Here is a 17,511-nt window from a genome sequence, read left to right as displayed (position 1 = left end):
AATAATTGCAAACCCCAATTATTCTCTCAACCCCCATATCATCCTTCTTTTATAATTTTTATACAGTGATCCCACACCATACTCTTATTCGGTTTCCTCTTCCCTGCCAAATGAGATGACACAACTTTTTCTTCTTGCCCTTTGTGTTTGAGGTTGTGTTTGAGATTGTGGTTGGGGTTGCCCTTGGGGTTGTGTTTGGGGTTTAATCGTAGGTGCACTAATTGAGGCATTAAGTGTGTTTGATTGGCTAGACTCCCTAGGAACTATCTAAAACATAGCCAAACACATTAAAACATATTCTAAACAAGTTAAAACAACCTAAATCATATTCTAAACAACTTAAAAATCCTAAAACAGAGACAAAAACATCAAAAACATATTTTCAAATACTTTAAAACAAAATTGATTATAAACAAGTTAAAAAACCATAAAACTAACCAAAACAGTTTCTAAACAATTTAACATATTCAAATTTTCAATATCTGCCTCAAAGCACCCTAGCAAAGCAACAACCACAACTATCAACAACTCCTTTTTTTTTTTTTTCCAATGTCAATCCATGAAAGAAAAATAGTTAGAATCACAGTACAAATGCTTGATTTGAAACCCCAATTGCAATTTACAACCCTAAACCTGAAAGCCCCAAACCTAAAAATCAAAACCCTAATTCGAAATTCCTAGACAAAAACTCAAAATCAAACCCAAAATCACTTACCTCACTTGTCTTGTGTCTATTTGTAGGTGGAGGAGGCGTCACATGTGAGGTGTCGGCGAGAGAAAGGAACAGAGAGATTGAGATAGAGAGCAAGAGATGGAGAGAAGGGAACGGAGAGGGAGAGAGAGAGAGAGAGAGAGATCGATTGAGGTTGGAGGTGACAACGACGACTTGGAGGTGGCGACGGAGTGGTGGTGATTATGTTGTGGAGTCACGTCATCTTATCTGAGAGAGAGAGAGAGAGAGAGAGAGAGAGAGAGAGAGAGAGAGAGAGAGAGAGAGAGAGAGAGAGAGAGAGAGAGAGAGAGAGAGATAGGACCAATAATTCTCAAGACACTTCTTCACATCCATAGCAACAGAGTCAATGACAACAGCCTTTGAGCCTTTTCGTTTGACGGCATCTTGCTTATTAAATACCTCATTATAGATGCTATAATATTCTTCATCTGGTTTTATTGTCTGAAATTTAGCAAAGAATACAGTCAGTACATGCTAGGGCCCTTCTCAGACAGGACAGGACCCAGCAGTGCAGGATGTGAGAGGCTAAGCAATCGGAAAAACATGGCCATGTGACAGGCCTCTCACATCCTGCATTTACACGATTCCATCAATTATATTTTTTTCTCTCTCCATAAATATACAAGTATATTTCTTTGTGAATTTACTCCAACCATCATTTCCTGTTACCGTGAACCCAACTACCTAGGTTCAACATATACAGAACAAGATAATATGGACCTGAAAATAAAAATCGAGAACATGAATGCTAATCTGACCAACATAAGGAAGCCCATCTGAATCAATCGAACAATGCCTCTCAATGCTACTTCCCCTGAAATATTTCCGAGACCTGCTCTTATGATCAGACAAGTCAACTGTTTATGTTTGCAAAAGCCATCATTTGGTGAGCACGAGCATAGGCTCAAGAACAAGATACCTCTAAAGAAGAACCAGTAAAAGATTAATAAAACTAAGCATAATGAACGATACTTTTGGAAACTTGACTGTCCCCAGAAAAGAAATAAAAAATAAAAGAGTTATTAAGGGTAGCACAGTGTAATCTTGCAAGAAGAAACCTGATATATTTGTCCATAAAACATTGCATACTCCCCAGATGACTTGTTTAGAACCATATCATCCTCTATATCATACCTAGATTTCATATGGAAGAAAAAAAAAACAAACAAAAGATTAATAAATCCTACAAAGCAAAAGAAACAACTATATATAAGTTATTTTCTGTCCCAAAGTTTCTCACCCAGTATATGCAACTACAACAATGATTGCATTTGTGCCGGTTGGATATTCATCAATGCAGTAATTCTTATGTGCACTTGTGCGTACAATGAGAGATTGAGGAGTCTGAGAATGCCCCAATTTTAAATTTAACAATGAATTAGTGTGAGGAAGAAAAGCATTAAAACCATGGTGAAAGGGAAACAAGTACAAGTTAGTGCAGGAAGGTAGCTCACAATCAAAATATACAAATAAGGCTAAAATACAACAAGATAAAGAGTATAACCAACCAGAAGATGATACAACTTTTGATCAACACAACTATGAAGTGCGTCTAAAGAGAATCCCATTGTTTGTTTTGCCATCTACAATTCAAATGTACATGGAAGGTAACAAATGGAACAGTAAGTGAATTGCAAAAAATAGCAAAAGCTTTGAGTTTAGAACTTCTCAAAAACAATGATCAAGGACAGAAAGCAAGGTAAAATGAGTAAAAAAACCTGACACTGATGCATATTTCGTGGGCTATAATTATGATCTGACTTGGGTGTAAGACTAGCAACCACACTGAGCATCCTGATTGAATTAATTTCTTCATGAGTTGCAAGGAAACCACATTTCCTGAAACCATCTCTACCATCAAGACAATGTATCTCCATGAAAACCTTGATAAACAACCAAGACCAAGTCAGACGATAATAAAGATATCTCTTATCAAGGGAGGAAATCTAGTATGAAGAACAATCATGACTTGTTCAAAGGATCCAATAAGTTCAATGTTTTGACCTTCAAGATTCTTAACTGGCCGAACAAATCTTGGAGACGTGAAAAGGTACATACCAGAATATATCCCATTCAGGCTTACAAGAACATAACCCACTTCCAAATCAGGAAACTGAAGACACATATCAATTTCAGACAATTAGATATTTGATATTACAAAGAAAAGAAAGGCAAAAGAAGAGTAAACATAAATAAAACAAAAAATAAAGGGCAAAAACAAACCTCTGACTGTGACAATTTCATCCCCCTTAAATTACGCACAACTCCCTGCACTTTTTGTAAAGTATATATCCAATAGGAGACCCATTTAAAAGAGTACAAATCGCATCTTTATCTATCATCAGTTTCTTTCCAGTTACAGTGTTTAGATAATTCACAATAGATTCTCGGACCTTCACAAAATCTCTAATATTTCCCTTTGCATCGAAGTAGGATGCAACTCATATTATAAATAAGATTCAAGGATGTTACGTCCAATAAAAGTGTGGCAATAAACAAGAAATTGGGGATATGATGGCCATTGCATCCATCTTTAAAATATTATTAATTTAAAAGACGTGTTACCAAGATTTAAAGGAAAAACAAACACACCCCAGAAGAAAAATGTTCACTTATTGCAAGTGGAAGTCATATGGTTCAACAAGCCACATAGCTGTCCATCCGGTGCTTGCACAGGGCAAAGAAAACCCTAAGATCTGTAGATTAAAAAATAAATAAACAAAATGATTGAACCCAAATTTTTACTTAGTTTGCAATTTCCAATGACTTGTGATGTTATGTCCAACAAATGAAGCGCCTTGATGAACAGCACGAAAATGCGATATGAAACGTAAATAATTAACCCTCTCTGCCAGAACTGTGAAGCATGCTTTCTAGAAATAGATTGTATAACAAAAAATAACCCCCCATGAATAACTATGCAAATATTTATGGAGATAGCTTGAACTTTTATATTTTATATTTGAAATATGAAAACTCAAATACTATACATGAAATAGGATTCAGATAAGTATATCATAGTTAAATATAAAATTTGCAGCATTCTCATATACTACACCAATTCTTGTTTTAACTTTCCCAACAAGAATGTGAAAGTAAGATCATTAACTTAAATTAATATGAATAAATATGAGTAATTAGTTATTCCAAATAGACCAGAATTACTCCCTACCCAAGTAACTTTAATTAATATGAGAAAAGAAGAATTGCATTTAATAGAAAACTAAGGAAAAATTGACCAGAATTACTCCCATACCTGCTGTAAATCCAAACCCGATCAACTATCAATTCTCCTAGTTTTCAATAGTTGCTATAAATGAACTGATGTTCTTTGCAGTATTTTTATTCATAACCTTCTTTACATCAGGTACTGCAGGATAGAAGTGTCAATTCAAAAGAGAGAAGGAATATGAATATCTTGATGTATAGAAAATTTTGGCGAAATAAAAAACTACTCAAGTGTGAGTTTGTGTAACACAAACTACTAAAAGAGAGAGGGACAATATACAGCTGCAAAGTTCGAAATTCTTGCTTTTGTTGTTGATCTCATCTTCAAGAAGTCTTTTGGTCTTCTGCAACCAACCTTTTAGTTTTTCCTAGAAACCATGAAAAGCAGTAAGTGAACACAATCCTGAACTCAAACACATACAGAATATCAAACGGTTGAGTTGCTGGTTTTGATCATGGCTCAATCACAATATATTTAACTCCCAACTGAAAGTAATTATTTGCTAGGGGATGCATTATCCTAAACCATGATATCATTTTTATTTTAGTGTTAACCAATTTATTGCTACATATTAAAAGATGCTATTTAGAGACATACTACTATTCTAAACACATATTTCGGTACCATTGACATGCTTTAGAACATAGAATTCTGAAGACATTACTACTACACACGCTACACTAGCAGAATACAATCCTAGCGAGCACACCAGACATCTAAACAACTTGCTTCACCCACAATAACTTATACAAATAGAAAGAATCTCTAAAAACACAGCAGTTTATCTTTATACCTTGAGATAAATGGTAATCAAGTGATCATGGAGTAAGACTTCTTGATTTTGCAAGGCATTTGGGTTGTCTTTCTTAGGTTTCTCACTAACAAGTGAAAAACGTTTCTGCACCATAAATCTAAAGACACTAAATATGAGAAATGATGTACGAAACTACCACACAAGAAACATATCTTTTGTGAAAAAGAGTGGAAATTGAAAGCACCAAACAAAGCTATACACACACCATGGCGGGGGAGGAGGGGAGGAGGGGAGGAGAGAGAGAGAGAGAGAGAGAGAGAGAGAGAGAGAGAGAGAGAGAATCTAACATTAGAAGACTGAATTTGTTCATATTGTCATTAAGGTGAACAAATATGTAGTCCATTAAAACAACATTTCCAACCTACAAATGAAAACAGTTGGCAAATATAAGCAAACTAACAATGCACAGCATTTGTTACATAGTTTCCTAACTCTATAAAGACCAAAAGATTGCCCAACATCACTTACAGCTTCCTTATCCAGTCCACCTATAACAGGTTGGAAGACCTCTCCTAATTGTGATATAAAGGACCAATACAAAAAGTTAATATCATAAATCCAATATGAAAGACGAGGATAAAGCAATAGTACATACCAATGTATTCTATACATTCACTTTGAGTGAAATGAGACGAGTCTCTTTCGGCTGCCAAATTTCTCACGCTGTCTAGAATAATTGCCGCCGCAACATCTACACCTTTCACAGGTTCCTCTAAACAAAAATGGCTATTAATTTCCCCATCATTAAGAGCCTGTTAAGTTCATGATCAATAAACCAACATATATATATTAAGTATAACAATAATAATAATAATAACAACATATGAAGTCTTTCAATTACAAAAAAAAAAAAAAAAAACTATAAATAACTTCACTTGCAGAAGAAGATCACAAATTATTGAGCTCAGCATGTGATTGCATTATGATTTTAATTTCCCAAAAAAAAAAGTTTAAAGATGCGAGAAAGCATTTCGAAGATGATTTCTTGATTGCTGATTTCATTTCAGTATATTTGACCTCGGAATGTATGGAAACCATAATTCAAGCAGAGAGAGATCAAAGTAAAAGTTAAAATACATAAATCTTCAGCCATAGCTAAAATTCTCCTTCGTAGGGCATGATTATATAAAGTAATGCAATGGATATTCATAATAAATATACAACTGATCACCTATAAGACAACCCCCACATCAACAAAATATTCTTTTCTTTGTATTATGCAAAATTGAAATATAAATGTTTTAGATGCATATCAAAATAGCAACCCAAATTCTTTCATAGTATCAAACGTAGATCAATTACCGAAATACAAGTTTTGCATTTCCAGTCTCAAGGTAGTACAATTTGACTGTTACTGCGAACTGATCTTCTCTTACACATCTGGAATGACCATAAAAGTAGAATCAAAACCTTTGTAACAAACCATAAATCTATTCACAATGAAGCTGAATAATATTTTTCATCTCATTTACATGCAAGGGGTTATGATCACAATGTAAGTTTGATTTACATATTTGTGATAATGACTTGTTATGAGTGGGATAAAGAACCAAACCTTATTTCAATTGCTTTATCAGTAAATCTTATTCCTCGATCACGAAATGTTTTTTCCACCAAACTCATTGGCTGGAAGACAAGAAGAAAATCAAGTTGAGCTAGTCATTATGCTTCCTCCAAAACAATTTTTTATGCATCAAATTCCAACAAATTTGTTGCCTTACATAATAAGATGAAAAGGATTACTTACGTAGTTCCGCTTTGGTACTATATGGAGACAAGCAACTTTCTCAATTTTCGTGGGATCAACCTCGTACTTACATATGCAATACTACTGAATGGCTCGTACACTTGCAATTATCACAAGTTGAGGATGCAGTTGAATCGATTTTGGTGCAGCTGAATCGATTTTATTGCCATTTTTTGCCCAAAATATATTGTCTTTACAAAGTTTCTATAAGTTCTCATAGATTTTACTCGGCCGTCTCCCATATCGTTAATCGGAAAATTCTGTTGTTCGCCATAGATTTTACTCGGCCGTCTCCCATATCGTTAATCGGAAAATTCTGTTGTTTGCCATCCTTGTCTTTGAGTTGAAATGCCCTTATGCTGAGAATCTTATTGAATATGAATGGCCCTTCCCAAGTCGGTGAAAACTTACCGAACCTCGGGTCCTTGGTTCCAATAGGAAGAACAACTCACCAAACTAAATCACCTTCAAAAAAAGCCTTTTGTCTGATGTGTTTGTTATATGTTTTCGCTGCGATTCGTTTTTGAGCTTGCATCATATTATAGGCGTCAATCCTTGCTTGTTCTAAATCTTCCAACTCCTGACACATAGTCTACTTATAATCTTTCTTACTTTGGCTACGTTGTTTGGTCACACGAAGGGATCGAATGTTAATCTCTATAGGCTGGATGGCATCATGACCTTAGGTCAAGGTGTATGGAAAAATGCATGTGGCTGATCGCTTTGAAGTTCGATATGCCCATAATGTTTCCAGCAACAACTCATGCCAAGTTGTGGGTTTTTCCTCGATCATTTTCTCGAGGATACCTTTGATTACTTTGTTGCTAGCTTCGGCCTAGCTATTAGACTAAGGATAGTAAGGGATCGAATGGATGAGCCTGGTTCCCAACCTCTCGGTATACTCTTGGGTCACGGCAGAGCTAAAGATAGGGTTCTTCCACCGTGATCGTTTCTGGGATCTCAAATTTGTGGACAACATGGCTCTCGAAGAACTTAACCATCTGGGTACTAGAGATTGATCTGTAAGACTTCACTTCTACCTATTTGGTGAAGTAATTAGTGGCTACTAAGATCCAAGCATGCTAGTTAGATGCAGGTGGGTGAATCTTGCTAATAATATCCATAGCCCATCCTTGAAACGGCCATAGTTTGGTGATTGGATGCAACGCTTCGGTCGGGAGTTGTTGTATGTGGTTGTATATCTGACACGTGATGCATCCCCTTGCAAACTCAATATAATCTTTTAGAACGTTCAGCCAGTAATAGCCGTGTCTTCTAATCAACCATTTCATTTTTATGCCAGATTAATGAGCCCCACAAATTCCGTCGTGGAATCCTTCATGACTACACGAGCATCCTTAGCACTGAGGCATAGGAGAAATAGATTGTCAGATCCTTTACGATAAAGCTCATTTTGATAAATCAAATACCACCGAGCTCGGAATTGTATAGTCTTCTCGTGATTGCCTAAAGAATCGTGAAGATATTTGACAATGGGATATCGCCAGTCATCCTCAACTATCTCAATCACCATGATTGGTACAGTCTTTCCCCACTAGGCTAGAGCTAGCAGAGTGCGCTTTTCGATTTTGATCACACGGCTGTACTCTTCATTTACAATATTCACGTCGGATGCTATATGGGGGCAATGTTTGTGCCTGATAAACCACGGCCATGAGCTGGCCGAAGGAGCCCTTTCTCTCGGCCCTGGCATTTGTTCGCAGAAGCTGAAACGCAGCGTTTCGCCAGGGTACTTCGCCTTCCCAAAGATAAAAAAAAGAAATGCTAAGGCATTATCATCTCGGCCTCAAGCACAGGCCGAGGCCGAGGCCGAACAAAATTGCGGCCAAGGCATTAAAGGCAAATCATCACGTGACAGCAGGGTCCCAGGCTTCATTTAATAAAGTAGTGCATGTTTAATGCAGCGAACCCATTGGCCACAAAGGGGCATTTAATGCATGAGGGAAGGTGGGAAGTGACTGAAGTCAGGATTTGGTGATTGAGATCAGAGTGATTAGACGTGGACATTCTGACAGCCTGAGATATTGGTTCACCAGCTATCCAGGCCATAAATGCGTCTCCACGGCCAGAGGTTCAGAACCCACGATCGAGAGCGGCGGCCGAGATTCACCGGGATTTCTGGGGTCACACCACCATACTTCACGATCCCAAATGTCGATTGGACTGCCCACTTGAGCTAATCAGACTCCACTATGCGTAAATTCAGCCTCGATTACTCATCCAGGGACTCTTCCTATAAATACAAGACTCGAGCTACATTCAAAGGGTTCAACACCAAACAAGCCTCCCACGGAGCAACTTATTTTTTCCTGTAATGCACTTTCAATATCTTTACTTGCTTTCCTAGGAGTAGTGGTAGATTGTAAACCAAATCCATTCATCAATATATCATACGACCCTTGATTTTCAAGGCACCGGAGCACCATCCTTGTTGTTCGTTCACTCACCCCATATATCACACGACCGTCGCTCCCTGAGCAGCGCGCCGGAGCACCGCCCAAAACCCACCACCAACACCATCACTCAACGGCCTTGTAGTTCAGGCCGTGAACCTGACAGCCGAGACCAGTTCCTCTCTCGGCTACATTCGTTTGACTAGGAAGACAGATCAAACAGGCGCACCACTTATCCATCCAACACTCATCAACACATCAACGCACGGTAAACCGTGCTGGCACGCCCGCGCACAACCGCACCGCACCCAAAAGCAGGAAACCCCGTGTTAATGCACATCCCCTCGGCCCGGAACTCCAGGTCGTGAGATTTGCGCAGCAGACACTTTTGGCACGCCTAGTGGGACAACTGTCAAAAATTTATGGTGGAAACTAGGGCACAAGCAAAGCTCAAAAACAAAGCAGTCGAAATGACTTCCGAGAGTCCTGAGTCCACCTCACCAATCATAAATATCGAGACCGAACGTACGGTCGGGATCTCGGCCAGCGTTCCGGTAATGACGGATCGAACGGCCGAGTCTATACAGGAACAAGCAGGAATGGAGGATTTGATGTCCAGGCAGGCTTGCAGGATGGAAACATCTTTCATGGCCACGATGGACAGATTTTCTTCAGAGCTACGAACGCTTTTCCAGGAGAGAATGCCGGTGACTTCGCCCGCAACACTCCCTGGAGCCGGATATAGAAGCCAGGAACGTGAAAGGATTGAGCCTTACGGCGAAAGCGGCAACCTTGGCGTCTTTTCCCGTACCCCGGCGTCAGGCTACGGTCAGCGTTCTTTGCCGCCGACCAACGGCTGGGGGCAGTCCCAGGCCTCAAGGGAGAGTCCCGAACCAAACCAACCGGCAAAGAAAGTATGCAGCCCGCTCCACGCTCTAACCAAAGCGTTCGGAAGGAGTCCTACGGTACCAGCGGCCGAGAAGTTCGGCCCAGCTCATATTTTGGCCAATCAAGCACGGTCCGGCCAAAGCAGTATGACCGAAGTGTTACCACAACGGTGCGAGCAAAAAGGCACGACTGTTGCACTATCATTGCAAATACACGATTCGGCCATTCAGACGACAATGCAAACGCGCCTAGGTAGGTGACCATGCCTCGATGGCTAACCGACTGAGATTATCTCGGCCAAACCCACGACGTTCCGCTGAAACTACCCGGCTCGGTCATAACGACCGAGACCGTTGCTCAGACGGCCCGGCAAGATTGGCCGCGAAACAATGCGCAGCGAAGCAGGCCGCGTCAAGGGTTTCGGTTTAAGGACATCCGGCCTATTGTGAAAGACGATTTAATAAAGGGAGAGCTGGGGGCACCAGATTACCCAAGGCCGCATCTGTCTAAGGAACTTAGCAATGCGCACAATTTATTTCCTAAGGTTTTTTGGGCACGCCGTATCTCAGAAATTTCGGCCGTGGGTATAACCCCTTATGTCTTGGCCAACGGCCATGACCCCGATAAAATACCAAAGCAGAGGGTTCTATTTCCTCAAAGTATCGGGCAGCGTGGCCAAGAGAAGAAGGGCCACTCGCAGAAGAGGCCCAGGAGTTCAGAGAATTCAGAACAGTCGGAACTCGACGCCTACAACTCGGCGCAAATTCAAAAAAAGATGGCGCCGAGGACCTACGACAAAAAAGTCAAAAAGAAGAAAAGAGGAAGGTAGGCGACCAGGGTAAGCGAACGGCGCGGTCAAAATAAAACAACAATATACATATAGCTTTTCAGAAAAGAAGGCCCTTGTATTTAAACAAAAAAAAAAGGGGCATTACTTACAAACAGAAAACGGCCAGCCACGGCCGAAATAAAACAAAAGATAAACTTTGTGTGTAAATAATTTAAAATTGTATGTGGTTATTTATTTACATCCCAAAAAGAGAAAAGAAAAAAATAGTTGAGGTGGCCGCTCTTCGCCCGCTTAGACCCCTTCGCTGAACATCCCCCAGATCAAGCAGGTGATCCTTCTCCAAGCGATGTCCCCACCATTGATGTCCGCTTGCCATCTCGCTCGAATCAGCTTCCGCTCAGCCAGGGCCTTCTTCGTCTCAGTCACTGCTTTGAGGATTCGCTTGGCCGAGGATTTCAGCTCGCTCCCGGCCGCGACTGCGCCATCTCGGCGTTGGAGGATGAGATCTCGGTGAGCCTGGAGCTCGGTAATCTGGGCCTCAACCTGCGCAAGCTCTTCATTCTCTCGTTGGACGACGAGGTTGTTTTCTTTCAATCGAGCCATTGCAGGATGAACTTGTTCTTTAATCACCTCCAGATCCTGTTCGAGCGAGCTCCCCTCGGCCATCCGCGTGACGGCTTCAGCATACCGGCCGATCATCTCCTCGCCTTGGGCCAGGCGGGCTTGCACTTCATCCAGTTGAGCCGAGTCGAGCAGACCGAGCGCCATGGCCGTATCCAAGCAGGACCTAAACTCCAAAATCGCCCCAGCAGCGGTCATCTGCCGAACGTCAAGGAGAAGGAACTCCCAGAGCCGTTCAATGACGGTCTAGGAATCCTCGTCCAAAGGAACCGAGGCCGAGCTTCCCCCTCCCTCATGGAGGCTGGCGTATAACTCATCAAGATCGTCGGATGAGGTGGCTTCCTGAACATAAGAGGGAGTAAGGGTAAGAGATAATTAACTAGGACATAAAGGGATAAACAAAGAAGGAGGTCGAATACTCACGGGGAGCGAAAGGTCGGTCATCACCGCCGAGGTAGTCCGCAGGAGGCTCGGCACACTCACGACCGTGGCACTAGTCATCACTGGCTCGGCCACGACCGTTGAGTCTTGGGACGACGGCGTAGGAGGCATGGTCATGGCAACCATGGCCAGCGGCGGCGACGATTGGGGAGGCTAGAGACAAACAGTTCGGTCAGAAGTGTAGAACATATCAAAAGAAAACAATAAAGCCAAGTATATTGAAAGTGGATTCTTACCGAGCGAAAGGAGATGCCGCTTGGGCGACGAGGGGTGGACGTCAAAGGCCCACTTGGCACGTCCACAGCAGGTTCTTCGGCGGCCTCGTCGGTTACTTCCTCAGCGGCCTCTTCATTGGCCTCCTCACCGCCCTCGTCAGCAGCCTCTTCGGCAGCTCCCTCAGCGGCCTCTTCGGCGACTTCCTCGGCGATCTCTTCGGTCGCCCCCTCTGCAGCCTCCTCGACCGACGGCACCTCTGCGGGCGCCATCTCAGCATCTTGGACCTCAGCCCCTTCGTCGGCAGCGGCCGCCTCCTCAACCGTTGCCCCTGCGGCTCCCACTTCCTCGACCACCATGTGGGCAGCAGCCGTTTCCGTTGTGGACGGCACCTCGACCGTAGCCTCCTCCTCGACTATTACCACGACCTAAGGAAAGAACCAGATTACCAGAATGCACAAGAGAGGAAAAAGGATGCCAGGGAGTAATACTTACGTTCGCAGGGGGGGCCTCACTCACAGTCGCGGAAAGAGCCTCCTCTTCACCTCTGCCCTACGAGGAGGTAAAGAGGGTCCTCTTCCTCGGCCGCTGCACAGCCGCCATCTCGGTTGCGGCACTCTGGGCCGGTGCGGCCTCAGTACCCGACGCCTCTCGGTTCCTTTTGCGACCCGAGGCTGCGTATACAAAGAGAAGGGACAAGAGTGAGATGACCAGAGACAGAAGTGGTTTAGAGAGGCCGGTGAAGAATAAATGATAAGAAAAAAAAAATAAGCATGGCCTACCAGCAACAGTGGACGGTCGAGACGTTGGGGAGGCCGGCACGGTCCTATGCGCTAGCGTCTTGCGACCCCCCACCACAGGCGTCGCCCTAGGAGCTGGGGCCACGGTTGATGATGGGGCCACGATGGAAGCCACGGCCGCTGATCTAGCCAAGGGAGGGGCCGGCACCCTGGGGGCGACCACGGCCGGGGCACTTGACCGAGACGGCCCAGCTGATACCTTCTTCATTTTGCTGCCCTTGGGAGTGAGAGGGTCCCAATCTGCATTCGTCAGGGCTGCCCTCACGGCCTCTTCAACAGGCCAAATAAATCTGGCCGAGATGCACTCCTCATACCAGACCCTTCCATCCTCGTCATACGCATTGCGGCGCGACCAAGGCGTCAGAGTCAGGAAGGTCATTCCCTTCTGGAGCTGGAAGGTGATCTCAGCCACGCCGTGCTGCTGAGAGACGTCGGCCCTCCAAGACGATAGCCGGTTGGTTGACAAGGGTGGGAGTGGGGCCGTTTGGATTAGGCCAAACTGCCGTGCCACAAGGTTCGGCAGATACACCTCGACCCCGGCTTTGGACAGGCAGCAATGGAGGTCGCGCGAAACCAGAAAGGAGCCCCAGATCTCCTTCAGATCGTTCTCCGTCTCGACATCAGGAACGACGGAGAGGTCGTGGGTCAGGAACAGAGGGAACAGCCGAGCAAGGCAGACTCGGAACTGCGTACCAGTTCTCTCGGCCAAGCTGTAGAAGAATTTGTAGCAGAAGGCCGTGGCGTTATGCTTCTTGGGGGCGCGAGCAAATGCGTTGGCCAGCGGCTCGTTGTCTTGGGGGGCGGCCACCCCCCCTCATCTCTGGGAAGTAGGCCTGCAGCCAGAACTGGAAGGCCCACAGTGGACCACCGTGCTTCGGCTTCATCCCATCGGTGACGATGTCATGAAGCGTGCGGTAGATGTGGCCGAGTAGGAACGGGCCGAGCGCTAACCTACCGCCCTGCACTAGGTAATCGGCCAGGTGGGCGAACTCCAGGGTGACCTTGTTCTCCTGGGTGCAAAACACGAACTTGCACAACCAGTACAGCAAGAACGCGGCGTGTTCAACCTCGCCGAGAGGGGCAACGGCGTCGTCTTCATCACTGTCTTCTACACCGAAGTTGCTGTAGAAGCTGGAGTAGTTGAGCATGTTCTTCGTCTTGCTCCCAGCGACTCTCGCAAGAATAGGCCACGTAGCCTTAAAGCTCCCTTCCACCTCGGGAGCAACCAGGGCGGCGTTTACTTCCACGCCGAGGGGGGACAGGCCGGATAGGGCGGCCATGTCTAGGACGGTCGGCGTCATCATGCCGAACCGAAATTTCATGGTGTTGGTGGCCGACGACCAGAAGCACAGGGCCGCGGCCAAGAGCGACCGATCCATGACGAGTGGCCGATCGAATAGCTTGATCAAGTGGTAGATGCCTTGATCCTTCCATTGTTAACCGAAGAAATGCTTCATCCTCGGCAGCCATTTTTCCCAGTCTGGGGTCACGGTTGGCCACTGTTGCTGCGGCCTGAGGACGTTCCAGTCCTGGAAGTCTCCCCCGTCAAAGGCCGAGTGATCAACCAGGTTGTTCTTTAGATGGGCCACAAGCCTCTCTGGCATTCCGCCATTAATGGAGGGGCCGAGAACGCAGGAATCAGTGGGGGCGCCATCGTCGTCGGCCCAGGGCGCGATGATGTCAGGGAGGATTGAGCCCTGAATATCTCGGCAAATAGCCTCGAATTTAGTTTGGAAGGTTTGGGACCGAACCTCAACAGATGTGGGGGTATTGGAGGCCATTGGAGCAGGTTCAAGATGAGTGTTTGAAAGGGGGAATAAGGTCTGTAGTTTCTGGAAAAATCGCGAGCTCACGAGGAGTTCTCTGGTAACCTTGGAGGTGCGAAGGTTTTGATGGGTTTTGAAGTTTGGAGAAATGAGTCTTTGACAAAGCTTGGGCGTCTGAGGATTTTGAAAGCGTAAAGAGAAAGCAAGGAAGTCTGGGTTTTTGTATTGGCGCTAGAAGTCGAAACGAAAAGGCGTGTCTCTCTCGAGAGACGTAATGTTCTGTCAGCACGCTCAACAGGCGCAACGACGTGTCAAAAGCCCAGAGGTCGTCGCTTCCTCTGACAAAGCGAAGCGACGCCCTGGGCAATGATGGCCTGCACGACGAGCTTGAGGCATTAAATGCGCGGAATACGCCGACTGGCCTGCGCATTTAATGCCCCAGTTGTCAATCACTTCATAAAGGAATGCAAAGGGTCCATCCCTTGGAATCCATTCGGCCCCTACACATGCCGAGGCCGAAGAATCCAGGGATGTGGGGGCAATGTTTGTGCCTGATAAACCACGGCCATGAGCTGGCCGAAGGAGCCCTTTCTCTCGACCCTGGCATTTGTTCGCAGAAGCTGAAACGCAGCGTTTCGCCAGGGTACTTCGCCTTCCCAAAGATAAAAGAAGAAATGCTAAGGCATTATCATCTCGGCCTCAAGCGCAGGCCGAGGCCGAGGCCGAACAAAATTGCGGCCAAGGCATTAAAGGCAAATCATCACGTGACAGCAGGGTCCCAGGCTTCATTTAATAAAGTAGTGCCTGTTTAATGCAGCGAACCCATTGGCCACAAAGGGGCATTTAATGCATGAGGGAAGGTGGGAAGTGACTGAAGTCAGGATTTGGTGATTGAGATCAGAGTGATTAGACGTGGACATTCTGACAGCCTGAGATATTGGTTCACCAGCTATCCAGGCCATAAATGCGTCTCCACGGCCAGAGGTTCAGAACCCACGATTGAGAGCGGCGGCCGAGATTCACCGGGATTTCTGGGGTCACACCACCATACTTCACGATCCCAAATGTCGATTGGACTGCCCACTTGAGCTAATCAGACTCCACTATGCGTAAATTCAGCCTCGATTACTCATCCAGGGACTCTTCCTATAAATACAAGACTCGAGCTACATTCAAAGGGTTCAACACCAAACAAGCCTCCCACTGAGCAACTTATTTTTTCCTGTAATGCACTTTCAATATCTTTACTTGCTTTCCTAGGAGTAGTGGTAGATTGTAAACCAAATCCATTCATCAATATATCATACGACCCTTGATTTTCAAGGCGCCGGAGCACCATCCTTGTTGTTCGTTCACTCACCCCATATATCACACGACCGTCGCTCCCTGAGCAGCGCGCCGGAGCACCGCCCAAAACCCACCACCAACACCATCACTCAACGGCCTTGTAGTTCATGCCGTGAACCTGATAGCCGAGACCAGTTCCTCTCTCGGCTACAATCGTTTGACTAGAAAGACAGATCAAACAGGCGCACCACTTATCCATCCAACACTCATCAACACATCAACGCACGGTAAACCGTGCTGGCACGCCCGCGCACAACCGCACCGCACCCAAAAGCAGGAAACCCCGTGTTAACGCACATCCCCTCGGCCCGGAACTCCAGGCCGTGAGATTTGCGCGGCAGACAGTTCCATGCCATGACACCGAATGCACATTTCTTAAGATTCATCTTCAGGTCGTGCATTCACATTCGCTCGAATGCCTGTGGAAGATGATCCACATGATGGGCTTAGAAGTTGACTCAACAACAACATCGTCAATATAAACCTCAATGGTTCAGCTGATTAACTCATGGAAGATGAGATTCATAGCTCATTGATACATTGCCCCGACTTTTTTAATGTTGAATGACATGACTACCTATTCATAAGTTCCAATAGCCTTTGGACATCTAAACACCGTTTTATGAACATCACTTTCGGTGATAAATATTTGATTATACCCAGCATGGCCGTCCATAAAGGATGGAAACTCATGTTTTGCAGCTTCATCCACTGACAGGTTTGTTTGCAGGTTTAGGGTACTCGTCTTTGGGAGTTGCAAGATTAAGATTTCATAATCTATGCAAATCCTTAGAGCTCCAGATTGCTTTAATACTGGCACAATGTTGGCCAGCCACTTAACGTATCGAGCAGTGTGAATGAAGCCAGCTTTGAGAAGCCGTTCAAATTTCTTCCTTAACTTTTCAATTGTACCTCAAAGAAAAATCGTCGTGGTGGTTGTTGGAAAGGTTTGAACCTGTCTTTGATTTTTAACTCGTGCTCCACCAAATCCTTGGGCAATCCAGGCAACTCGTGGTAATCACAAGCAAAATAGTCTTTATACTCATGGAGCAAGCCGATAATTTCGGCACTAAGCTTAGGGTTCAAAAAATTTCTAGTAAAGAGTGGTTGTGATTCTGCCTCAGTTCCTACATTTATTTCCAACAAAAGATCTTGAACTTCGGAATGGATGTCTTCCATCTCAGAAAGTGCAAGATCCAAGTGGTCGATAGTTTATACATCGTCGTTGTCTGATTCATGTAAGAATTCGATTAGATTATTGACTAGGTCAGCCGTAAAGATTCCTCGATCTAGTGCTCCAGCAGTCGCTCCATCAGGTCGGCCATGGCCAACTTGATAGATCGAGTCCTTCCGGACATTCTCAGCACCTAGCTTCAAGACCTTCCTGGCTAAAGTTCTTGTGGGTCGGCCGTTTGCATCATGGCCGCTTATAACAACCCATCTAACATCCTAGCTACAAAGGGCTTTCGTCAGTCGGGTGAATTGACACCTTTGGGCCGTCCCAAAAGAAAAGCAGTTGGATTGATGGATCTAGTCACTGCCGAGCAAAATGTTGTAGTCTACGTTTGACTCTACAACATAAAAGGCTGATACTAGCATTTGGTCGGCCACAGTTATCTTCAACGGCAACACTCCAATGGTTTTGGATTTATTACTGACAAAACTGCTCATGACCACCTCAATCGGATGAGATCCTCCTTGGTCTTGT

The 17,511-nt window shown here is 44.6% G+C and overlaps 1 pseudogene; it reads right to left on the bottom strand.

Annotated features, from left to right (window-relative positions):
- Window positions 1-323: 323 nt before the first annotated feature.
- On the bottom strand, window positions 324-11,383 carry LOC110745289 (DNA-directed RNA polymerase I subunit 2-like; annotated as a pseudogene).
- Window positions 11,384-17,511: the final 6,128 nt, after the last annotated feature.

The sequence above is a fragment of the Prunus avium genome, chromosome 6 (genome assembly GCF_965620075.1).
Source record: "Prunus avium chromosome 6, drPruAviu1.hap1.1, whole genome shotgun sequence".
NCBI classification, from domain to species: Eukaryota; Viridiplantae; Streptophyta; class Magnoliopsida; order Rosales; family Rosaceae; genus Prunus; species Prunus avium.
Note: the sequence above shows the minus strand (reverse complement) of the source record. Positions and strands in the feature narration are given on the sequence as shown.